This window comes from Eretmochelys imbricata, chromosome 12, assembly GCF_965152235.1.
Source record: "Eretmochelys imbricata isolate rEreImb1 chromosome 12, rEreImb1.hap1, whole genome shotgun sequence".
Lineage (NCBI taxonomy): Eukaryota > Metazoa > Chordata > Testudines > Cheloniidae > Eretmochelys > Eretmochelys imbricata.
In genome coordinates, this window is record NC_135583.1 from 34,542,149 (window position 1) to 34,567,964 (window position 25,816).

A 25,816-nucleotide genomic window follows, 5' to 3' on the forward strand; every position below is an offset into this window, starting at 1 on the left:
TTTCTGCCCCACAAGATGAATTCTGTTGAACAATACTGAGTGCCTGGAAGAAAACAAACAAACACAAAAGACATCACCTGTCTGTAGAACAATGGCATTTTAAGCTTCTATCCCTGTCATGACAAAGCTCTCTGGCTTCAGACAAACCATTCCCCAAATCCTTCCCTTTCTGCCCCCCACCTCTGTTGTCCAAAAAGGGCAAAAGATTCCTAGGAGCATTGGTTAATTTCACCAGTTAGTTTGACACCCAAAACCACCTGTTTTCAGATTTGGCTATAAAAGTTTCACAAAGTTCTGCAGTTTACAGGAATATTTCCAGATTGTAGGAAGTGAACACTAGAGATGCTGAATGTAATATAACTTTGAAAGGGAGGGGGGAATTGTATTATTAAACGATTATTTTCTCCTTGCTGCTGTTTGTTTTTTCCCCTGTTTAATTTTATCCACTTGGCAGTGTTTCATTTTCAAAAGAGTGATAGCAATTTCACTCTAATTATTATTCTGTCAGCAACTGAAGATTGAGGGACCAGACTGAAAAACAAGGATTCAGAACAGCTTTTCTTGGCAGTAAAAATGTGGTCCTAAATGCCAACAACACTAGCTGCTTTCAGCAGGGTGCTTTTACCAGAGCACCACTAAACAATACCACAAACAGTTTCTAGGGCCTGATCCAAATCTTATTGAAGTGAAAAGGAGCCTTTTCTTTAATTTATAGTGGCTTTTGATCAGGCTGTTAATCCTGTTAGAATTATTTCCTTGGATCAGGCCCTTAACCCTGTAAGAGCTATTTCATTAGGACTTTTAGTTAAAATAGGTATATAATGTTGTATAACCATAGGCTCCCCATTGATAGTTATAAGTACACAAGAAGACTCAACATGATAAAAATAGGAAGCCATTCTATTCAACATTGCTACCAATTAGGCTTTCACATGCCTACTTCCCTGAATTTCTACCATTTCCCTCAATCCTCCTCTTCTCCAGAATTAACTACATGTCTGTCTTGAAATCATTTTTATGGTTTGCTTTAATAATCTTCTTTGGTAGTTTAGGCCAACATTTCCAACTGAATGAACAGTCTGTTTCTGAGAAGTTCTGAACACCTACACATTCCATATAAGTCAGTGGGACCTAATCTCAATGAAAACCCGACCATTTGCCTTTATAACTATAAATTTAGGCAGCTAACTTTAGTCACTCAGGTTTGAAAAGTTTGGCTTTAGATTATATGTTTGTTACTCTATCTGAAATGCTTTTCCCTGATTTCCCTATTTAGTCCTATTGTCCTCATTTTTATTTTTTGCAATGTATCCTGGTTTGATCCCTTTCATTATAGTTTAAAATAGTAGCTTATAATCAAAAATCCTCTGCTTTGGTAAAGCTGAGTGCTGAAAACAAGCACAATCCTGGGATTTTTCAACCTGCTGCCTTCAGGATTTCAAGTCAGTAAATGTCGCCAGTGGACAGGATGGCTCATAAAAATATTTGTAATTCATAAGTCAGACGCTTTCATTTGTAGATCAGATTTACTGCTCAGATGCAGTCCATATTTAATAGTTCTTGAAAGTATTTTTTTCCTTCCGAATTCAGTGGCTTTTGGTGGCCTCTTTCCAGTTTCTAGCAATGTCCCATCCCATCAAGCAACACCACATTTATATCTACTAGTCAGTCTTAAAAACCAGGCGTGAAATGGCAACAAAGAGTCCCTGGTTCAGAAAAGCACGTAAGCGTGTGCTTGCTGTTAAGGATGTGCAGAACGTTCATTAACTTGAGACAGGGTGGAACTGAAGTACCTGCCCAAGTCCCCGCAAGCCTGCTCTCGCAAATCTAAGCCAGAAACCAAACCGCACTTCTCACCCGTGTGATTCCTCTGCAAGTGCCTGGGGTGGGTAGTGTGAAGATGTTTGCATGGCTGCTGCCTGTGGTATACTTATTCTGTGTATAAAGACACCGCTGACACAATAATGTTTAAAAGAAGAGAAAGGAAAAAAGAAAAGATAGCTTCTACAGGATAGCTTTTGAGGCAGAAAGCTCAAATACAATAAATGATTTGATTTAGAAGTGCTATCATCTTTTATTTACTTTGAGATTGGCTGCTTTATATGGGTTCTTTTAGTATTGATGTATTTTTTTTTCAAACTATCTCCCTTCTGTTTAAAGATATTTTCTAACAGTCCCCTTTCTCTTTCATGAAGCAAATACATATTTAGTGGCCTGCTTTATCTTCTCACAATATAATTTCTACTGAAAATAGCTTTTGCTTTTATTTTTCATGGTGTTATGAAGGTAGCTCTATTAAGTTATGTTTTAAATGTTCACTTTCCATTGGTGAATTATGAGGGCCAGATTCACTGCTGGTCTGACACAATGGAAGTCACTAGAGTTATACCATAGATGCATCTGGTTGGGAATGTTGTTTGTTGTGTACCTAATAAAAAGTCTGGACACTGCATTAGTGCAATGCTAGGTTCTCCAGTGTAGGTACAAAGTGGAAGATTGTACAGTGTTCCTTAAAATGTTTTCAATTTTTATTATCTTGCTGTCTCACTGGAAGTCCAGTGATTTTTATTGCTTTCCCCCAAGTTGGAAACCAGTGTTTACATTCCTGTTTCTGAGATGTGGTAGATCACTTAACAGATATTTTCTGTAAATCCCCAGTGCAAAATAACCTCAGCTTTGTTTGAGTCTGTCTGTTCATTAAAGGTGATTTTTATGTTTTGATGCCTGAGGCATCTCTTCCCTTTCCCCCTGCCCCCTGATAAACTCTGATTTTACAGTATATGTCACAAATAGTGGTTTTGTAACTATTCTTGAATAGTGATACTTTTGCAATTACTCCTTAAGAGCCAATTTTTGGACAACTATTCAAATCACATTTAAACTGGGTTTTGTTCAGTAGTCTTACTGTAAACTGGCTGGACAGATTCATCGTCATAGAATCATAGATTAGGGTTGGAAAAGACCTCAGGAGGTCATGTAGTCCAACCCCCCTGCTCAAAGCAGGACCAACCCCAAATAAATCATCCCAGCCAGGGTTTTGTCAAGCAGGGCCTTAAAACCTCTAAGGATGGAGATTCCACCATCCTCCTAGTGAAATAGTTTTTTCTAGTATCCAACTTAGACCTCCCCCCGCAACTTGAGACCATTGCTCCTTGTTCTCTCATCTGCCACCACTGAGAACAGCCTATTTCCTTCCTCTTTGGAACCCCCCTTCAGGTAGTTGAAGACTGCTATCAAATCCTCCCTCCCTCTTCTCTTCTGCAGACTAAATAAGTCCATTTCCCTCAGCTTCTCCTCATAAGTCACATGCCCCAGCCCCCTAATCATTTTTGTTGCCCTCTGCTGGACTCTCTCCAATTTGTCCACATCCTTTCTGTAGTGGGGGCCCAAAACTGGACGCAATACTCCAGAAGTGGCCTCACCAGTGCTGAACACAGGAGAATAATCACTTCCCTGGATCTGCTGGCAATGCGCCTACTAGCGAAGCTCAATATGCCGTTAGCCTTCTTGGCAACAAGGCACACCGTTGATTCATATCCAGCTTCTCATCCACTGTAATCCCCAGGTCCTTTTCTGAAGAACTGCCACTTAGCCATTCGGTCCCCAGCATGTAGAAGTGCCTGGGATTCTTCCATCCTAAGTGCAAGACTCTGCACTTTTCCTTGTTGAACCTCATCAGATTTCTTTTGGCCCAATCTTCCAATTTGTCTAGGTCACTCTGGACCCTATCCCTACCCTCCAGCATATCTTCCTCTCTCCCCATCTTAGTGGCATCTGGGAATTTGCTGAGGGTGCAATCCATCCCATTATCATTAATGAAGATGTTGAAGAAAACCGGCCCCAGGACTGACCCCTGGGGCACTCTGCTTGATACCGGCTGCCAACTAGACATTGAGCTGTTGATCACTGCCCGTTGAGCCCGACGATCTAGCCAGCTTTCTATCCACCTTATCGTCCATTCATCCAATCTATACTACTTTAACTTCTTCAGCCTCTACTGTGCATACAGTGTTGCAGTAGCCACCACAGTCATTTTCTCCCCGCTCCTGGGGTGTTTTAGCCAGTAAATCTGATAGATGAAATTCTTTTGGCTCCTCCCGTGGCTCCTCCCTAAATGCCGTATGATGTGGATGCTGATTCCTCAGACAGAGAACTGTGCCCTCCAGCTGCCGTCATGGCCTTAATGTTTATGGAGGGCAGAGGCAGCATGTTGGTGTTTGCCCTAATGGTGTTTTTAGGGCTCAGTTATGCAAGGTGCTGACCATCCTGGCCCTGATCCAGAAAAGTGCTCCCATTGAATTCAGTAGGACAAGTCAAGTCCTTGCAATTAAGCATGTGCCAAATACTTCAATGGATTGGGTTCTGACTGCCCAGCACTTGGTGAGATCAAGCCAAAAATGAAAATGCTTATGAATCAGTAATCCAGCCTCAAAATACAGCTATCTTAAAGTATGCGACCTATTCTATTTGATGTATGTCCTTATACCTTGCTGATCACTATTGTATCTGAGCGGTAGTGGCAGACACTCAAGAAATGTAGGCCCAAAATATAGCTATTCAACAGCAAACTCTCAAACTCCTCTGCATATGTAACCCACACACCTTCTGGGTGTGGTGTTCTGTCCCGTCTAGTGGCACCGAGACCACTCAGAGAGAGAGTAAAATGAGTTTGCTGTAGAAGCCTTAGCTAACAGCCAGACAGTTTTTGGCTCTTGTAGTAGAGGCTCATGCACTATGCTTCAGAGGTCCCAGGTTCGATCCCGCCTGCCGATGACTGGGGTCTGTTGGTGTTACACATACTTTCCATAGGTTTCTCTAACTGCAATTTAAATGCCTAAAAATAGCATTTTGCAGGTAAATGGTATTTGGTCTTGACCGGAAACTTAAGGATAAAATTTCAGAAGTTTCTTCCAAAATGTTCAAACAAGGTAGCAGATGTGTACACAAGACCTTTAACTGCTCGCCAGTTTCATAGGTGATTGCCCATATGCACAATACTGGTGCATATAGATAGAAGCGCTTGCGGATTTTGTGGTGATTTTTTTCCTGGGAGCTCTGAAACACTGTGACTCTGCTTGTTTAATATTAGTGGATTTTTTTTTTAAAAAAAAGGAATTTGGAGAGTTATTACTGTACACAAAGATATATTTCTGTGTCATGAAGAACATTTGGCCTTTTTTCCCCAAGAAAGTTAAGATATGGGGCTCAACTTTTGTGTCGTACCAAGGGAGCGTCAGTCTGAAAGTAAATAATGAACCAAAGGGAAGCGCAGGAATAGATCATTTTGGAAAATCTGACAACTTCCTTGCCTACTGTAGGATATTCAAACAGCTTGGCAATGCATTACTTAGGCTGAGTGATTGCTAATGGTGCTGGGAGTTATTTATATACTCAGTGCATTCAGAAAATACATGATTTTTTTTCTGAGCCACTTTGTAACAGTTGGTGACAGAGCACTGCATCGCGTTGTGTACCTGCGATGCATGCATGCGAGCCTACGGTTCACGTCCCTGTTGGTAGTGTGTGATAAGGGGCTAGCGGTGAAACATCTGCTACAAAGCTATAAGCAGGCTAATTCATCTCTGTAATATCTTTGTTCTAACATCATTGATTCTGGCAAGAGGTCAGCCTGCTGCTGCCCAGAGAGTCAGTAGAGGAAATATCAAGGAGCGTTGCCCCAGCTTGTTCCACCGCAGAAGTGGTGTTAAGGGTTTGTTCTCCCTCTCCTAAGAAAATAGGGTGTAGAAGCCACCTCCCATGGATCCCAAGGAATCAACAGATGTCCCTGTGCTTCTGCAGTAGTGTGATTCCATTGGAACCACATTGCCAAGGCTTTCCTCTGCCTTCTGCAGTCTCGGGCACCTTCTTAAAGGAAGGGCACTCCCTGGGAAGGCTGCATTAGCTTTCCTTCATAAGCTCTGGGGTGGGTGGGGGGAACAATGTGCTGCTGACCACCCAGTATCCATCCTGTCCCCCCACAGGGTTCTGGAAACAGCAAGGTGCCCTCTGCAGGACCTTGGAGAGAGCTGGCATCTGCCGTGAGGTTACCGCCCACGACCACTTGCATATGGCAGAGGGAAAATCCACACAGAGACCTTGTGGGGATAATTTATATAGAAGTTTTGGCCAAGTGGGGATCAGTCCTCTTTGCTCTCCTCCATATATTATCTCTCTCTCTCTCCCTTCCAATACCCCCTTCAATCTACTCAATTTCCAGAATGTTAAATCATTTAAACACTCAGAGTTCTATGGCATCAGGGGACTCAACTTTGGAATTGACTGTCTTTAGAATAAATTGTCCGTGTTAAAAAAAAAATAAAGGGAGAGATTTCTATATCCCTTCCCAACTCATGCACAAACACAAATAAAGTAAATCTCTCCTTAACTTTACTGAAACATTCCCACTGTGACAAATCCTTGTTAACTAAACTGAGCCTCCAAGAGAGAGATTTGGTCACACCTTGGATTAAAGGTGTGATTAAAGATCCATTTATAAATAGGTTATAAAGAGTTAATAAATGATTAATGTTTTCATAAATGATTAATCAATTGTCATAGACTCCACTAAGTCAATCAGTTGCTTATAACCATGATTTATAACCGTTCATAATTATGTGCTTATGGTAATGCACTGGTGAGAGTGTGTTACATGTCTCCCTCCATCACTGATCTACAGAGTATATCAGTCTTGTAGAGCTCTACTCAGAAAGCCTGGTTCTTTAGCTCAAGCTTTAGATATTCATGCTTTCAGCTCTGGAAGTTTCTTCCTCAATCTCTGATGTCAGCCAAGATGGAAGCCATCACACTTATAACCTGTTGTGACACATACAACTCATCTCTATAACATGCTTGTGGCATCCACAAATCATGTATTAACCTTTTAATAAACCATTTATAAGTGAAAAGGAGTACTTGTGGCATCTTAGAGACTAACCAATTTATCTGAGCATAAGCTTTCGTGAGCTACAGCTCACTTCATCGATGAAGTGAGCTGTAGCTCACGAAAGCTTATGCTCAAATAAATTGGTTAGTCTCTAAGGTGTCACAAGTACTCCTTTTCTTTTTGTGAATACAGACTAACACGGCTGCTACTCTGAAACCATTTATAAGTGGAACCTTAATATAAAATGTGGCTGATTATTTGATATATCTCTTTGAAGAAACCACAAAATAACCTTCCATATGGTGTCTCAAGTCTCCTTATATCCCATTTTGCTGGATAGATGTCGTGGAGCTCAGGATGGATTCATGACATGGTCCCTTGGTATCTTGCTAACTAGTTTAGTTGTCTGCTCAGAATGGATTGAAAACCCAGTCTGGCGGTTAGGACGATGGACAGGGAGTTGGGAATCTTGGGGTTTTTTACACAGTTCGGGATAAACCAAGTCAATTCATTTCTCTGTGTCTCCATTTACTCATTGGTTAAATGGATAGGATAGCATTTCAAGTAAAAGATGAAGTTAAATGAAATATATCAGTATCATTATCATTATTGTTCCCGCAGTGTTAATAAATATGATAGAGATAATGGATTATAATTAAATTCTCTCCACAGAAATGCTTTAGATTGGGGAAAAAATACACTCTGAACCATGACATTATCGGGTTCTAGGTCTGTTGCGGGGGGAGGTCTATGACTTTGATCAGATTTGCTCAGTTGACAAATGAAAAAAGCATCATTTTGCAAAACGCAGTTCAGATCTAAAAATCAAGCCTGGTGCATGTTGTCAACAGTAATAAAGATTCTGCAGGTCAAATTCTGCCTTTAATCACACCCATGCAAACCCATTCTCTTTGGGGGCAGGGAAGAAAAGGAGAAGAAAGAAGGAGGGGAAGGTTGTGCTGGTAAGTAAGGCTCTGTATTTGGAACCTAGCAATTCTGTGGGTGATAAGGGAGATGGAATGGAATCCAGGACCCTCTCCCTCCATTATGTTCACTTGTCAGGGACTACAGGAGTATAAAAAACAATCAGGTGTGGCTCTGAATACACACATGGAGCAAGTCAGTGGAGTAAGGAGGTGCCATTTTTATGCAGTCACTTTTCATAATGTAATTCCACTTTGGCTCCCATCTTTGGGTCCAACCAAGCTGCTCTCAAAGCAGGACCCAAAGGGACAAGGAGTGGTAGAAGTCTACCCTTCCTTATTCTACCCTGATCTCCATGACTTCTGGGGATCCTTGTGAGCACTGGGCATGTCAGAAAACCCCCTCCTAGAACATCATGGCCTACCAAAGTTTGCTTTTATGTTGACTTTAGTCCCTGACATTTAATACTTATAATCTGTTGGAAGGAAAAATATAGGTAAAATTGTCAAATGTTGATCTCCTGGCTGCCATGAGTAGGCAGGATTGTTAATGGGGCAGGCATGTTGACGGCTCAGAATGTAATTCCTTTTCTTTTTCTTTTCATAATTTTTTGCTGGTTTTACCTGTGCTGCAAATATTTTTACAAGCCCTTTGTGCAACAAATGTGTCGAACACAAAGGAGATTAGGTAGTCCCATAATTGGTTTATTTGTGTTCTTTCATGTCTATGCCTGGGGCAAAGCTGCAGATGTATACGTGGTGTTGTAGCTAGATTCCATTTACAAAGTGCCTATTAGTTTAGTTTACAAAGTGCCTATTAGTCACATTGAGAGCTGTTTATCAGATCCCTGTGTAAGGAAAGTAACACCTAAATTGTGATTAACATATTTTCTCTAAATTAAGTATGCATGCATTATAAACTCAATGCAAAACAAAAAGAGAAAATTCCTACATTTATTTTAAATTAATGTTAGTAGTCTGATTCAAACTATAGTATTTGTTGTCATGTTTAATATTTAGCCTTTTCTGTGGAGTAAGTATTGAAGTCCAAAGAATTAAGGGTTTTCCTAATTTGCATGCTGATCTCTAGTGCAGTTGACAGGCCATTGGATAAAATTTTCAAGAGCATCTACGTGACTTAGGAGTCTAACTCTCATTTTCAAAAGTGACTTCGGCACTTACAGCCAGATTTCCAAAGGTATTTAGGCACCTCACTATGCATGGGCCTAGTGGGATTTTCAAGAGCAACCTTGGTGTTGAATTCCCTTTGGAGTCAGGAGGAGTTGAAAATGGCCCCTACCTATGAGGAATGCTCCGTGCCATACAAGATTGAGCCCATAATGAGCACAGTGACAAACATTCAGCTATAGTGGCCCAAAGTCAATACCACAGTTAATTCTTTGACCACAGTCAATACTTATTCTATGCATTAAGTAAAACAAAGAGGAACATAGTGTAAAATCGCATTTGGAAAAGATCAGTGCTTTTCGTATTCCTCCAAATTCATATGTATACACAATAATTTGTATTCATGTGGCTTTCCATTAGCTATCTGTATAACTGGTATCAGCACTTTGTTCAGGAATTTCTGCAAATTATGTTCAACATGGAATCCATCCACTTATCACAGAATTAGAGCAGAATATACTGCATCGCAGTAGGCAGCAGAGTTTTACATTTATCTCCACTTTTGAAGGGTGAGTTCATTGCTTTGTTTCTCTCCACCAAGGTCATGAAATACACGAAGTCGTCTATTTAATCTACAGATAAACTCATTTCAGTGGTACAAGAAACAACACAGTGCATGCTTTTTTTATCTGAAAGCAGACAAAAAACACTTGTATAAATACAGGAAGGACTCTAAGAAGAGAAATGATCGTTCAAACCGTATTAAATTGGGAGGTGAGGGACAGACACAAAAGCACTTCACTGCTTCTCCAGATGTGTTTCTCTCTCTGCACTCCTTATAATTTGAGTCAATGCACATAAAAACCTTGTATTCTTGTGAGTCCTTTTTCAAAAGGACTATTTTACCTTCCTGTCCTTTGTCTAGTTTCCTTCGTTAGCCATGTTCAGCTGATTTGAGAAGTCCTGATATGAATGTCTGAGTCCTTGTCTTTGCTAACCATTTGGTTATGCTCGGGAGGTCAACAACAACTCAGTGGTAAAAACAGCAATTCTCACTACAGCTGGTAGTTCTCACCACTAAACCATTCCAATGCTGAATATCCCCTGAAGACTTCTTCCATCTGCTTCAACTAAGAGCAAATATCCAAACAAAAAGCCATAAATCCACAATTTATTGCTCTTTTCTCCAAGAACTGAAGCTTCATATGCTTCCTCAACATGGTCTGTGAAGTGTGAACTTTGCCATAGGTATTAAATTTGGATTTAGAAAGGAAACAGTTAGCAGTAACAGTTTTGAAAACAATCAAGCAGAAATATATTTGGGAAGATAATTTGCGAGTAGATTTTTTTAAAAAAAAAGTAAAGGAAATTAAGAACAGTCAACCAGACAAGCATAAGCTAAAGGGACTGGCCAGAGTCCAGGGCTGCCTCTCCATGTCTGATTCAATACCATCTTATATTTAGCGCTCATTACTAGGGCTGGTCAAAAATTTTCCATTTAAACATTTTTCCATTTGAAATTTGGATTTTTTATTAAATTTAAAATTTTTCCTGAAAACTATCTGCTTTCTGTGGGAAATTTTGATTTTTGATTGAAAAACTGAACACCTGAAAAGGGAAGTATTTTGGCGGAAAACCATAATACAGTCAAACCTCAGAGTTACAAACACCTCGGGAATGGAGGTTGTTCGTAACTCTGAAATGTTCATAACTGAACAAAATGTTGTGGATGTTCTTTGAAAAGTTTACAAGTGAACACTGATTTAATATTAACACAGCTTTGAAACTTTACTATACAGAAGAAAAATGCTGTTTTTAACCCTCTTAATTTAAATGAAACAAGCACAGAAAGTTTCCTTACCTTGTCAAATCTTTTATTTTTTTTAAACTTTCCCTTTATTTTTTAGTAGTTTACATTTAACACACTATTATACTGGACTTTTTTTCTTTTCTTCTTTTTTTTTTTTTTTGGTCTCTGCTGCTGCCAGATTAAGTACTTGCAGTTCCAAATGAGGTGTGTGGTTGACTGGTCAGTTTGTAACTCTGGTGTTTGTACGAGGTTCTACTGTATTTCAATTTGAATATACTGCTGCAGTGCCCTCTGGGAGTTATAATTCTAGTTGCTTTATGTCCCCATTCTCTGCTATTTTCTGGGCTCTCTGACCAAACAACATCTCACATGATGCACCATGATTAGGGACTCATAATGTACCTTCTCTATTCTCCAAGAGTGGAGGATGTGGCTTATGATGGAAGATGGAGTCTGAGAAGATGTAGCCTGACCTGGCCTATAGAGGACAATGAAAGTGTGAGGCACCCAAACTCCAACTCCAGTGGGCACCACAGCCTCGTTTCTGAATTGAGATATTTAGGTTTTCAGCCAGAGTTTCAGTATTCTAATTTTTGCCAAAAAAATCAAAATTAAAGACAGGGAGGAAAAAAATCTGATTGGCTCTACCTGTTGCATATTTGAGATCCACAGATGGAAAGTACTATATTTTGAGGCCCATAAACTGCCGTGACCTCTCTGTGGAGAGAGACATGGCCCTCCACACGGCCCTGTTAACGTCAATGGTTCGGTGTGCAGGTGCAGAAGTTTTCCCATGCAGAGGTCGTTGTAGGTTTGTGGCCTAAGTGTTTATTATATTATTCTTATAATTGGGAGTAAGGACTGTGGGATCAATAAGTGGAATAGGTGGCAAAGGCAAATTGTTAAGTACTCTATTGGCTTTGAGATATTGCCAGCAAAACTATTTTATAGCTTAATGGAAACACTTGTTATACACTGATGTACTGAAAAGGTTATGATTCCCTGTCTCTAAGTGCATCTCCAAAATGTGGAATCTGCACTAAACAAAAATGCTAAGAACTCTATCTTTATTTGACACTGTCATGGCTGATTTTATTAGATTTTATTATTTATTAGTGGAATTGTTAGATATGTGGCAAAATATCACACTAATCCCATGAGTTAAGAAACCCATACAACCTAAAAACCTCCAGCATCTGTAAGAATTTCTCTTCATCAGTGGGATTAAACAAGATAACCCACTATAGATCTTAACATATTCAATTTGCGCCAGACAAAACCCTATTTAACAGCAATATGTGCTAGTTATCTTAGTACTTGTAGTTTATATGACCAGAAAGGGGTTATGAAACTGCAGAACGTTCATACAAAAATAACAGTTATCTGACTCCTTAGGTCATTGCTCCAGAGAGATTTTTTTTTTTAATTTATTTTTGTGATCAGTTTTTCAATTTCTTCACTGACAAGTCAATCAGCAACACAAAAACTGATTTGGCTACTGCAAAATTTGCTAAGCAGCTGTGTGTGTGAATCAAAGTGTCAGGATTATTTAGACAAAATATCTTTTTTCCATCTGCTCTGGAACATTAAAATAGTGAACTGATAAAAATCAACATGCTAAAAAGAGCCATACATTTACTCAAGCAAAACTGTTGGTAAATGTCTAAGAAACAATCCCATTTGCAAGGCAATAAAGTTCTGTACGGCTGATCATCTATTGAACATACTGGAATGAAAATGTTGTCGATTGGTTTAACAACCAAACCAAACCAAACCAAAAAAAAAAACAACAAAAAAAACCAAGCAGGTTTGGAGTTACATCAAGAATTCTTTGCAATTATGGTATCTTTTGAGAAAGATGATTCAGCAAAGTAATTTATTCAGATCCGTGTATGTTATTTCCATGTCTTGTTTGCCTTTGAGTCCCAGATGCTTATTTCTTAAAGGGTAGTCCTTTTCTCTAACCGGCTGTCTGAGTCACTTAATACTTATTTGTTTGTACAAATGTTTTCCCTATGTTCCCAGGCCATATGTCATGGGGGGAAAAAGCGTAATCCCATGCTGTGCACAGCCCAGACTTTACAGCACTGTGCACCCATGTTCACCCTCCCATCCTAGGCTTTGGCTGCCTGAATTCTGAAATGTCATTACCCTCCCGACCCAAGGCTGAGTGATGCTGTTTCTGCTCCATCACTTCCTTCCTCCTCTCATCTTTCAGGTTGTAGTATTTTAGGCTTAACCTGTGGGGGCTTCCATTTGCAGGATCAAGTTTTTCTCTTCCTCCTTTCCTGGAGGGTTGAAATCTGGGCTCTCTTGTTTAACAGATTCCATTGGTTGGCCAAGTGTGTCCTCTGTGCTAATAGCTATGCTCCTCCCTGTTGGGGAGGTAATTTGCATCATCACAGACACTAGTTTGTTTACTAGTTTTCAAATTCATCTTTACCAATTCCAAGGCTGGACTCTGTCTTAAAGACCATCCATTTTTACTAGCACGTCAGGGTTCTGATGTCCTTCCATTACCAATCTCTGCTTCCAGATGGAACCAGATGTACTCTAATCCACTAAGAGACTACAAGACATATCCAAAGTCTCTAGAGGTGAGAGTTTGCCTGCCACCCCCTGCATTCTCAAGACAGTAACTGCACAGCTGTTCTGCTCTGCAGATTCAGCTACCCAATCTCCTCTCTGAACCTCAGACACAAACTGTTCACTTAAAAGAATCAGCATGGAGACATTCATGTTCCAACAAGATTATCTCTCCAAAATGCTGGCTATGCAACAGGGGCGGCAGGTTTGTATAATTTTTGGTGGTGCCCAGAATGGGTCCAAGTCCTGCCCTCCACCCCACCTGCATATTGTTGCACATAACAAAATTAATGGGGTGGGGCCGAAGGGTTTGGTGTGTGGGAGGGGGCTCAGGGCTGGGTCAGAGGGTTTGGGTGTGGGCGTGAGGGTGAAGGCTCGGGCTGGGGATGAGGGGTTTGGGGTGTGGGAGGGGCTCAGGGGTGGGTCAGAGGGTGCAGGGGGGGGGTTAGGGTTTTGGGAGGGGCTCAGGGCTAAGGCAGAGGGTTGGGGTGCGGGGCTGCGGGGTGGGACCGGGGATGAGGGGTCCACAGTACAGGAGGGGGCTCAAGGCTGGGGCACAGGGGGATGCTCCAGGGCAGCAGGCGGGGCCAGGGGAGAGACCTGGCCCTGAACATTGGTGGATCCAGGCCCCCATGGCCTGAATTTGCTGGAGCAAGGGCACCACGGGCCCATATAACTCGCCGCACCTGCTAAGCACGCTCACTTGGTTATAGGGCTGTTCAAACTCCCTCACAATTTTCACTCCATCTGAAACCTCCTTTAAGCTATCCACACTGGATCTGTCTAAAGCAAGGTCAGTGGATCCATACACATCTGAAAGACAGTTAGGAACTGAAAAGTCTCTCAACAAATAAACTGTTGCTTTCTGCAGACAGTGATTCATACTGAACTAACTCAATCAAATCACTTCCACACCCCTCCGGTGCTGCAAGCTGCTTGCAAAATCCACAATGAGGCTGTTTTCCCTTTTCAGGAGCTTCTCTGAACAGCAATTCAACTTGCATACAAGATGTGCCTCTGCCCTCCCGAGCTGGGACTTGAATGTAAGGATCAGCCATAGCCTTAACTAATGAAACATAATTTTGCTGTACCGCAACAATTTTTTCCTGTGTTTCATCCAATTTCAGAGCCACCTCAAACAAATTCTCAGCTGGCCTAAGCTGAGAGACACTCCCTGTTTGTTCACAACCTCCCTTACTGTCACCAGTCAGGCTGTCTTTCCGAACAGACAACTAGGAGAGAGGGACAGCTTCTTAACAAGCAAGTTGCCCCTCACAACAGACAAACAATTGGAGATATCCTCTCCCTTGCCCTGGCACTCGCTGCTGAGTATGGACAAATACTTGGAGAATGGGATCGATAAAGGCTTGGGAATATTCCCCTCCTTGCCACTACTCTCCACACTGCTAACAGGTAATACAGATTAAACACATCCATATCTTCCTTGTGGGTGGATTATGATATTCACTTGACTAAACATAGCTTTATTGTCATTTCCACCCATTGTAAGGAATCTTTAACCCTTAACAGTCTCAATTTCAAATTTTGAATAGCAGGGGTTCTGAACCAAAACTTAATTGGCCTGGTTCTGTGGATCCTGCCAACTATGCCAAATGTCACCATGCCTCAGTGAGTCACAGCTGAGGATACCAGATTCAGGACAAACTGCTGAGAAATAGGGCAGACTCACCCCAGACTGGTGCTTATTTTATCAGTAGATTATACCAAGCCTGCAACAAAAATAAACTTCTGTCTCACCTCACTGGTTTAACAAGAAGTCAAAAATGCAGTCTCCTTAGGCATCCCAGCCCTTATTTCACTACCAAGACACTAGAATTTATGATGAGCGGTCATTGAATACCAATTTTATCAAACAAAGGATTCTTCTGATCTCAAGAGATCAGCCACACCGCCAAGTCAATATGTAACGCAGATCTTACCCAACAATCACACTATTGCCAATCCTTTACTAACTAAAATCTAAAGGTTTATTAATGAAAGAAAAGATGAAGAGACTTAAAAATGGTTCAGAGATTATATTCATATAATCATTGCAATGTTCTTATATCAGGTTTATAGCCGTGATTAAATAAACTGCTGGCCTGTAAAGTCTCCGATAACTTCCTAAAGATTGGAAGGTCTTCAGTCTGTAGATTAGAAAGTGCTCCCTTTAGTTGAAGTCTGTAGTCCAGAGAATCAGAGCAGGAAAGAGGCAACATGAAGATGATTCAAGAGTCTTTTATACCATCTGCCAGGTGCTTGGAATTTCACTGTTCCAAAACAAAGCTCACAGCACTGTTTGTGGAAAATTACAGGCACAAGATGGAGTCCAGGGTCACGTGAGCAAGTCACATGCCCTTACATGGCTTGCTGACCCACAGGGGCAGCCATTGGCCTCTTGGAGTCTAAGGTGTCTGCGGAAATACTTGCTGGGCCATTGTGAGAGTTAATTGCCTTTAATGGGCCATCCACACAAAGCTGTCTGGTTTCAATGTAGATTTTATCTGCTGGGTGTTACCACAAGAACACATTTGGGATACAGATATATAGTGCCAATATTTATAAGTTCAGATACAGTGATGATACATACATTTAAACAGGATAAACATATTTAGCAAATCATAACTCTTCCATTGACACCTTACACGATATACTTTGTGCAAGACTTGTTGCAATTGCCTAACTGTGGCAATATTAATGATATAAATGGTCATATTTCAATCATGCAGCATCACATGTTACCATCTTCTTGATATCTTGCCTTCCTTTTTCCATGTGTCTGAATCTGAGGTCTCCCATCTTCATGGAGGAGGGTTCCTCCTAACTCCCTCATCATTAAATAACTCCTCCCTGGCTCTTGTCTCTCCACCTTCAAGCATGGTGTTTACTCCAAACTATATAAAACCTTTTCTAAACCCCACCTACTTTCTAATTCTTTTTCTTCATCTGCAAGACCCTGACTGTGGCATCTAGTCCCAGGACCTACCTATTTCCCAGCTTCCTTTAGAGCCCCCTCCATTCTGGTTTCCATCCTCTCTACTCCATCGAATCTCACTTCACCAAAATAGCTAATGACCTCTTCCTGCTTAAGCTTAAGGGCCTCTCCTCCATCTTTATTCTTATCAAGGTCTCTGCTGTCTTTATTGCCTCATCCACCCTGTTCTCCTAAAGACCTAAGTTTTTGAGACTCTATCTTCCTATCCTTCTTCTGCCTCACTGACCACTACGTCGGTGTTACCTTTGGTGGAGTATCATCTTTCCTCTCCCTGCTGATGTCTCCTGGGAGACCATTATTCATAGCCTCCTTTCCTCACTGTCCAGTTATCTCCAAAAAGAGTTGTCATGGCTTCGATTACCAGCCGTATGCTGATAGTTCTCAGAACCCCAGCTACTCTCTCTCCCTCTCCCTCTCTGTCCCGGCTCAAATCACTCCCAGGTATCTCACTGTTTCCTTAAATTTAAACATGTCTAAAATTGAACCTCTCATCTTTCCTCCTAAACCATCAATCCTCCTCACTTTGTTTATCTGCAGTGGCCACTCCCATTCACTCAGGCATAGAATGCTCACCTAATTTACATGCATATGTCCAGGCACTAACTTGCATATACACATGGTTACATTAGTACATAGTTCCTTTCTTTGTTACTAATAACACCTCAGATAATGATAAATGATAGAACTGTACAAACCCTTTTTTAAAAAATTTACATTTATGATTTCTGTTTACTTTTTGCACTTCATTCAGCATGGATAATGAAAATAGACAAGTCAGTTTCACTTTTGTCTACAGTCAGTTTCATTTTCTGATTCTACCGCAATGTGCATGAGAAAAATTAACACTGCAGATGAATGTATTAATCCAAATATGCTACTGATTTTATTGAAATATTACCCCCCAAAAAATCAAAGAAAACATTTCTGAGGGATCAGTTCAATGGGACAACTCATGTGCATAAGTGTGTGTGAGATCATATTTGCAAGTGACAGTTTAGGCATGTGCATATGCAAATCCTGGTTTTGTGCAGGCATACCGATAGATGTACATGGTCACAGGTGTGTGCCTACCTAAAACTGAGGCCCATGCCTTTCAATCTTAAAATGTCCCTTTAAATTGAATTTTCTGCTGCAGGTTGAATTGAAATTTCAAGGATTAGTATTTGGGGTATTTTATTTGTTTGTTGGTAACCAAACAAGCGACATAACAAAGAGAGAGAGAGCACTGTACTTGGCTAATTGATTATTATACTCCCAGCTGGGGGGGCGGGGGGGGGAGTGCTTATTTGAAGACATGTGAAGGGCATGTTTACTAAGTTAGTAGTTCTGACCTTTTCAAAGTTTCCAGCTTAAATAATAATTGAAGTCATGAGTAATAAATCCAGCTTGTCTTGCAGATGTTGAACTCTCCTAAGTCCTTTTACATCTGCTGCCTGATATTAGTGGTAGAAACTGTTTTATCATACCCCATGCTGGGGCTGTCGGGTAGACTCTAGGAACTGTTTTTTTTCCTCCAGCCATATGATTAAAATGCAGCTCCGATCAATAAATCTGTATGGTTTCTGTCAATGGTAAGTGTTTGCCTGGGGCCTTGTGCCCCAGAGATATTTATTTTCTTCTATTCTTCAGTATTCATTGGGGAATTCACCAGTTCCAGTAAGTCTTGTTTACCTAGACTACCTGTTGAGATTGTTTTCTGACAACCTGCTGGAGCTGTGGTGAGAAATATATACATATGTTTAAAATATATATATGGCTAATGCAAAATGTAAGGCAGTAACGCAACTGTCTTCCAATATTGGGATCAGACATAGCCACTAGAAAAATCTTTGCTTTTGGAAGATTAAATGCTTAAGCATGCAGTCTAGATTCATTTGCTGTGGTAGTAGGAGGCAAGGCAGAATGGATTACAGGAACAGCTCACAGCTTCTGACGTCCAGCTTTGGCTTTTTTCACATGGTTGTAGGGCTGTCAGTGTTTCCTCTTTCCCTTTTCCCACACGTAGACTTTATCAGTTGATCAATGGAATAATACACGAACACCTAACCAATTTCAAAAGCTCCTTTCCCACTCCTTCTCCCCCTGCCCCTGATAACAATTGTATGCTTAACAACACTTCTTCAAGTAGTTAAGGGAAAATGTAATGATACCTCCAACTGGGCTTTTTAAGCAAACATGACATCTACTATTGAAACGTTAATTTATCATTTCCCATGAGTCATCAGTTTTGAAAAAGAAAACACTGGATTTAAAAGGTGTTGTCTGCTGAAGCCCAGCTTGATTATATCTTAAATTCACATGCCATTATCATCTCTGTAAAGCATAATAATTGCACAAAAGCAATGATCTAATTGTGCCCTACTCAGAACACTTTGCATGTCTCTCATTTGGATTATCAGTGGGTGGGAGACAAGGGTAATATGACATGCTCCTCCCTGATTTTGGAAAAATTTGCTATACACTTCTAACCACCAATGCAGCTGAGAAAGAACACCTTGTTTGTTACATTGAAGACACACTTCAAATAACAGCAGAAATCTGCTATTGTTGGTGAGTACAAAAAAGACTAGGCTTTAGTCAGCAGACATGAATCTAGCCAGCTGAATGTTGCACACCTGTATTTTTTATTTGAGAACGGTGCTGCATTTTTTGTCAACAGACTTACACAGAGAGTTATTTCAGAGTAGCAGCCGTGTTAGTCTGTATTCGCAAAAAGTAAAGGAGTACTTGTGGCACCTTAGAGACTAACCAATTTATTTGAGCATGAGCTTTCGTGAGCCACAGCTCACTTCATCAGATGCATACTGTGGAAACTGCAGCAGACTTTTACCAGCAGGACAGTGGGGTGGGAGGAGGTATTGTTTCATATTCTCTGTGTATATATAAAGTCTGCTGCAGTTTCCACGGTATGCATCTGATGAAGTGAGCTGTGGCTCACGAAAGCTCATGCTCAAATAAATTGGTTAGTCTCTAAGGTGCCACAAGGACTCCTTTTCTTTTTACAGAGAGTTATAGGTTACACGGTCAAGATGTTGGAAGATCCTTTTTGGACTCTTTTTCAATAGGTCAAAAGACATTGAGTTTTCCCTTCTTAATTGCCAGAAGGCCAAACTATAGATGGATGCTCTCTTATTCCATGAATTTATTTTTTTCTAAAATTCATAGAGTATGGGCTGCATTACAGATGTTAATGGTACTATTATAGGGTCATAATTTAAAAATTGCAAAGGGCTGCAGCAACATGTCATTCCCCCACTTTATTAAAATGAATGAACAGATGTACAATTTATTTCTGCTGAACTATCATCTAAATTCATAAGCTATTTCTCATGTGTCTAAAATCCTTGTTGGCTTCCCATTTTCTTTGCTTTAGAAAAAAAATTACGCTCTCACATTTATCACTCTGGGGATATAAACGGGAAGTGTACTCTTCACTCCAATCACTTCAGACTAATATCCTTGACATAGTTTAAACCCCATCTCTTCAAGGCTATTCAGCAAAAGCCAAGCAACAGAACACCCAGGATCCAATTGTAAATCTCCCTGCCCCACATGTTCAAGACTGAGAAATTGAGTTACCTGAGATTATCTGTTCTCTCTGACAGAATGAGGTGGTACACAACTGCATTTAATCTGTTAGGCTGGCACCTGTAATGACAGTGAAGGGTATACAATTAATAGCAAGTTTGTTTCCATAGCAGCCAATTTTGGGGAAACCCAGGAAGGGGCAAATGATGTACCATAATGTGGCGATGGTATAGATATTAATCTTTGTAACTAAATTTGCACTTAATAGGAGCATTTTTGATTGGCCTCAGTAATTAATGATGCTTTTTATTTATATAGCACCAGACTGCACTGCCATTGTAGGTGCTCCATGGAAGCAATAAACAAACAAAACAAGACGACACACAGATTTAAGGACTAAAAATCATAGTCATGAAGAGCATTAAACAAATCCATTGCCATGGGAAAAATTAGTATCAAAATTCCAGACCATTTACTGTCAATATATCATCCGTCTTACTTGTTTGGCAAGGTTGGCAGGCAACATTTTGCACTTGTTCACAATGTGCCTCTGAGGTTCTGGCCACATTTCCATTGCAAATCCTATTTTCTAAGGGTTTATGTTGCAAGAGAGCAGTAAAAATGTGCTACAGGCTGCAAGTTATATCAGAGTTCTCGGCCTGTGAATGTGGTTTTTTTTTTTTTTTTTTTTTTATTTTATAAAAATCGTTTTGGCAAGGCCAGAGGAGTACAGAATGTGAAACAATCTGCTTTATTCACTTTGTAACTGATCCATAATTTAAACACTGCATTGCAGGAGAGGTTAGGAATATCACCTAGTTTTTGTTGTTTTTAAAGGAACACACAAAAATGAGCACAATTTCCTACAGAAAATGAATTTTACACATGTGCAATACTCACTTTCCATCCAGCATTCCCTTCCAGTTGATTGGTGGTCTGTGGATAATGGAGACAGTGCAGCAGTCTATCCTATAAGATAAGTCTTGATGCATCTGTTTAAATATAGGCTCAGTAAAGTCAGTGGGGCTAAGCATGTGCTCAAAGTTATGCATATGTGTAAGTGCTTTGCTGGAAAAAAAAAAGCCATAGATCATATTAGTCCAAAAATAATTCCCATTTCATTCGAAATGGAGGACTGGATACTGGAGGGAACCTGAGAAATATCAAAACCTTAAAGTTTGGACATGCTTAGAAAGATTGTTAGGGCTCAGTGTCTTCTGAGATAATGCAATATATGAAATTCTGGACACTCAGTTAAATGGCTAAGTCTCTCTTTATGTGTTGACTTTAGAGTTCTGGTCTACAAGAGAAGATAAATCATCTACTCCTTGTATTTGGAAATATTAATTCATCCAGTGTGAGTGTATAAATGCACCCAGACACCATAGTGGTGGGTGTCTTATATGTATGAGATAAACAAATAGAGACATTCAAAGCCTCATAAATCTTAGCAACAAAGGGATAAAAGTAACCTATTTCTTGGCTACAACCTCATGATATTTCCGATTGGTCCTGCCAGAAGTAAAAGAATGTTCTACTATATAAAGTACCATCCTCCAAATGAGATGTTGGTTGCCTTTTATATTAAGGTTACCTTTTATGAATGTAATATTTGTATTACCGTAGCACCTAGGAACCCTAATCATGGGCTAGGATCCCATGGGCTAGGTGCTGTACAAACTCAGTCCCTAGAGCCCGTAAACCCTCAGGGTTTACCATATCATAGATTAATGTTGTAAGCATGTTACAGATATGAGTAGAATGTGTTGTAGATGGTGATAAGCACAACAGCAAATGGCCTTAGAATGGTTAAAGGCAAGGACAATAAGCAACCTATTAATCTGATCAAAGCTATACATATTATGAGAGAGATGTCTTTACATATGCATATTGTTAGTCAATAACGTGCCAGTAAATGGGGATCAAGAATATGAAGCTCCCTTCGTGGGTATGGCTAGTTGGAAATTTTCTGTTGATATTTTGTTTTACAGAAAATGCAGTTTCTACAGTGTCAATTTTTTTAAATTTTACACAAGTTTTCCCAATTTTCTTCCCCTTCAGTTGAACTTGTACAGTGGTCTTGGGAGATGTAGTCCAGCCAGGGAGCCTGGCCCGTAGAGGAAAATGGGGCATGAAACACCTGATCTATAGCTCCTGTGAGACATCGCGGTGGCTGCAGTTCAATGTTGAAACAATGTTTTGATTTTGTTCAACAAACTGGAATGAAATGTTTTGACATTCCAAATCTAACGTTTTAGGAACTTTCCATTCTGCCAACAATTTTGATAGTTTTACTTTTTGGCTAGAGTTGAGCCAAAAACAAATATTAAAATATCGTACCTGCCTACAGGAAAGAAATTCCAGTTTTTGACCAGCTCTATTCCCGTAGGACTAATGGAACTTCTTCTTGTGCGCAGCAATTTATGGGCAATTCTTAACAATTGAGCTCAGTTGTGACTTTTGGCAAAATCTCTACTTTGGAGGTGGTGCCAAGACACACCAGCCCATGAGGAGTTGGGGGACATATGATGCTGCCGGAAGCACAATCTCTTCCAAATTTCCCCTGCATATATGCCCTGGTACCATCCCTTAGGATGTTGCAGCCTGCTCCCCTCTCCTACTCAGACAACTCTGTTAGCCAGTGCACTGAAGGGGAGGGAGCACGGTTCTGCCTCTTCTTTGTCCCTCCCTGCTGCTGTTGGAATACTTTGCACCCACAAGAGTGCTAGGTGGAAGCCTGTAAATATACTAAAGAGAGCATAGGGACTGTAACTGTGGCTGAATTATGTATCAGAGACACAAGCTACTTCTTCCCCCACACCTCATTCCAAGTGGCCCCTCACAGTCTGTCCCAGCATGATTGTTTGAATATCTCACTCCCCTCCCTTTCAATTCAGGCTTGAGAGGGTTTTTTCCTTTGCATATTCATGGCAGTAGAGTATACTTTCAGCTAAGAAAAGAAATGTTGAAAATATAACTCTATCTCATCTTTCATCTGCAGCTGGAAAAGCAAATGTGCTTTTTGCAGTCAATCCCTATTTCTATAATGGACAGAACCAAAACCCCAGATCAGAACACTGCTGAATTTGTGTGTGGGTGGGGGGGGAAAGGGGGGGCAATCTGAGACCTGGATTCACATTTTGTGGTTCAGTCCTATTTATTTATTCATTGGCATGGAGCCTTTTCCTTTCTTGGAGTTCAAGCTACAAGCTTCATTAAAGACAATACACATATGATCATTCATAAAGTCAAACCTTCTGAATGATGCTATACAATCGTGAAAAGGTTTATTATTATGGGGTCCTATTCTAGTCTATATATGCTCTTATATTGTGGGTACCATTGCCACAATACCTGAGTGCTTTGCAGTTGTACGTTGTGACATAACTAACATCTATCAAGTATGGTTTTTCTTTCTCTTATCTCTCCTCGGGGAGAATTGTATGTGCAGTAGCATTCTGTTTTTGTAGGGTTTTTTTGGTGTTGTGTTTTTTCTTCTGTAGGTAAGACTCAGGGTTTAATGTATAGGTGGTTTTCTTGGTTTTCGTTATATAAACAGGCTGAGGGAATTTCATGTTCATGAAAGTGTGAGACTCTTAGCACTGCCTAGTCCTACATAGAATAGGCAGGCACTCGGCTTCCTTGACAGTGTTCTTCACATATTGCTGCTAATGCACCTAACTCATGACGTGCAGTTACCCTGCAGTTCCTGTTCTGGACTTCTCTTGAGCTGAGAGAGCCTGACATATTTGTCAAATTTTGTACAGAGGGCAGATACCCACAGGTATCTAGGATGAGACCCATCAAACAAATAGTCACTTCAGAGACACCTTCGTTAGAATATTTTACACGTGTATAGCACTTTTCATCCCAATGGACCTCAAAGTACTGTACAGATTGTGGGACAGATTAATTTCCATTGACTTAAGGTAGTATAAATTGCAACTCTGCAACTGTAGGAAGAAAGGAATTTATTTCCAAGGTGGGGGACAGTGATTCCACTGCCCCCCAACCTTTGGGGTTCTGCCCCGGGCAGCAGTTTTAATTTCCATAGGAGTCTTGCTAGTAGACACTTCTAAGGACATCCCCTATTCAGAACATCTCCAAGCTGTCCTGGTCACAACAGATCCCCAACCAGCAGTACCCTTTTCAGGGCAGTACTGAAATCTTTAGGCCCCCTTAGCAGACAGAGGAAGTTACAGATACATTGAGCATCCCAAATGTTGCAATTTTACGTGTCAGGGGTCCTGTACCTTATGGGGAAAGAAGCCAGCATGAGTTGCAGGAAATTAGGTCCGACATCTTTCTTGCTATCTGTGCTATCTATTTATTATAGATACTCATCTCTCACAACTAAAATTGTGCATCCGATGAAGGGAGCTGTAGCTCACGAAAGCTTATGCTCAAATAAATTTGTTAGTTTCTAAGGTGCCACAAATACTCCTTTTCTTTTTGTGAATACAGACTAACACGGCTGCTACTCTGAAACTAAAATTCAGTCCATCTCAGGGGTGTCAGTAACAGGTTGGTGTAATGGCAGAAGCAATACTCTCCAACAGCTAAGGAACAAGAAATGGAGAATTCCTGATGCATTGACAGATGTGAATTTTGGCTAGTCAAAATGGAAAATTATCCAGATAGAATTGAGCAAAACTGCTTCCTATTCTTGTAAGAAGTGCCAGGGACCCCTTATGGAACAGAATTAGTTAAGGGATCCATTCTACATCTCATGCCAAACATAGTACTTGTTGGAACATGGCACTCCCAATCATCCTGCTCTGGAGCTGAGTGATGAACTTTGTTTTTCAGTTCTCTGCCAATTCTGAAACAAACAAACAAACAAAAGTGTGGATGAAATAATCATTGGGCATGAGCCATTGAGTGAGAATAACCCTCTAGCCTGGTGGTTAGCACATTCATCTGTTGGAGGAGAGACCTGGGTTCAGTCCCTAGTCCAATGGACATTTACTTATTTATACAAAGAAGAGACTGTGGGAGGCCGATCCCCTGATTGTTAGGGCACTCACCTGGGAGGGTGGAGACCTGTGTTCAGGGTCCAGCTCCAGGGTGGAGATTTGAACTTTGGTCTCCTGCATCCTAGGTAAGTACTGTAACCACTAGGCTATTGGGTAAAAGGTCACTACCCATGGTTTTGTGAACGGTACCTGAATCTAACCCCCAAAATGGACATGTCAAAACGGTTTAGACATTTCTCAGTGTTTTTTCCTTTTGACCAAAATAATTCTCCAAATTCAATACAGATTAACTAAATATTTTGGCTGTCCCAAATCTGCATTTCTCTGTGAAAAAAATGGTTGGGAGAAAAGATGTTCACTTAGCACTATAATACTGGAGCCGTTAGTAAACTACCCAAGCCCACCTCTGAGCATGAACTAAACTGCCACGATTTCTGAAACCTCCTACCACGGAATAACGTCTGTCCCTAGGTTATTGGTCAAACTCCCTTTGCTTGAGAGACATCTAAAATTAGACTCAACAAAGCAATAAAACACACTCACATACAATGTCCGGCAAAGTTCTTTCCAAGCCCATTCTAGAATGTGCTAGCAGAAAAAACCCAACCTTAACAGCAAAGTGCTTTTTTGTCTCTCAGTGAGACAGTTCCTTCTCCTCCCCACACAGAAGCTCCTGGTTTTATGAGTGAAAATATCATGAGTAATTGAAGTTGAAAACCCCACTAGAATATCAAATTAGAAATTAAGCTAAAATGCTCATCAGCCAAAGCATAGGAATTCAGAAAAAAAATTCCTAATGCAGTGGTAGAAATACATTTCTCTAACTGCTTCACTAACTAAATTGATTGAATTAAATGTGCTCTGTGGTGCTAGCTAACCTTTGACCCCTGGTTACTTAGAATAATCAGGAAGCTAATTATCTTGGCACGAGCTGAGCTCCAAATGATCAGAAATACTGTAGTGTTCAGAGAGCCTAAACCAGCATTA

General features: G+C 40.5%; 1 protein-coding gene across 1 annotated transcript in view; it reads left to right on the forward strand.

Annotated features, from left to right (window-relative positions):
- Positions 1 to 25,816, forward strand: part of CDH13 (cadherin 13) — a 620,546-nt gene that overhangs the window by 513,238 nt on the left and 81,492 nt on the right. The window lies entirely within an intron of this gene.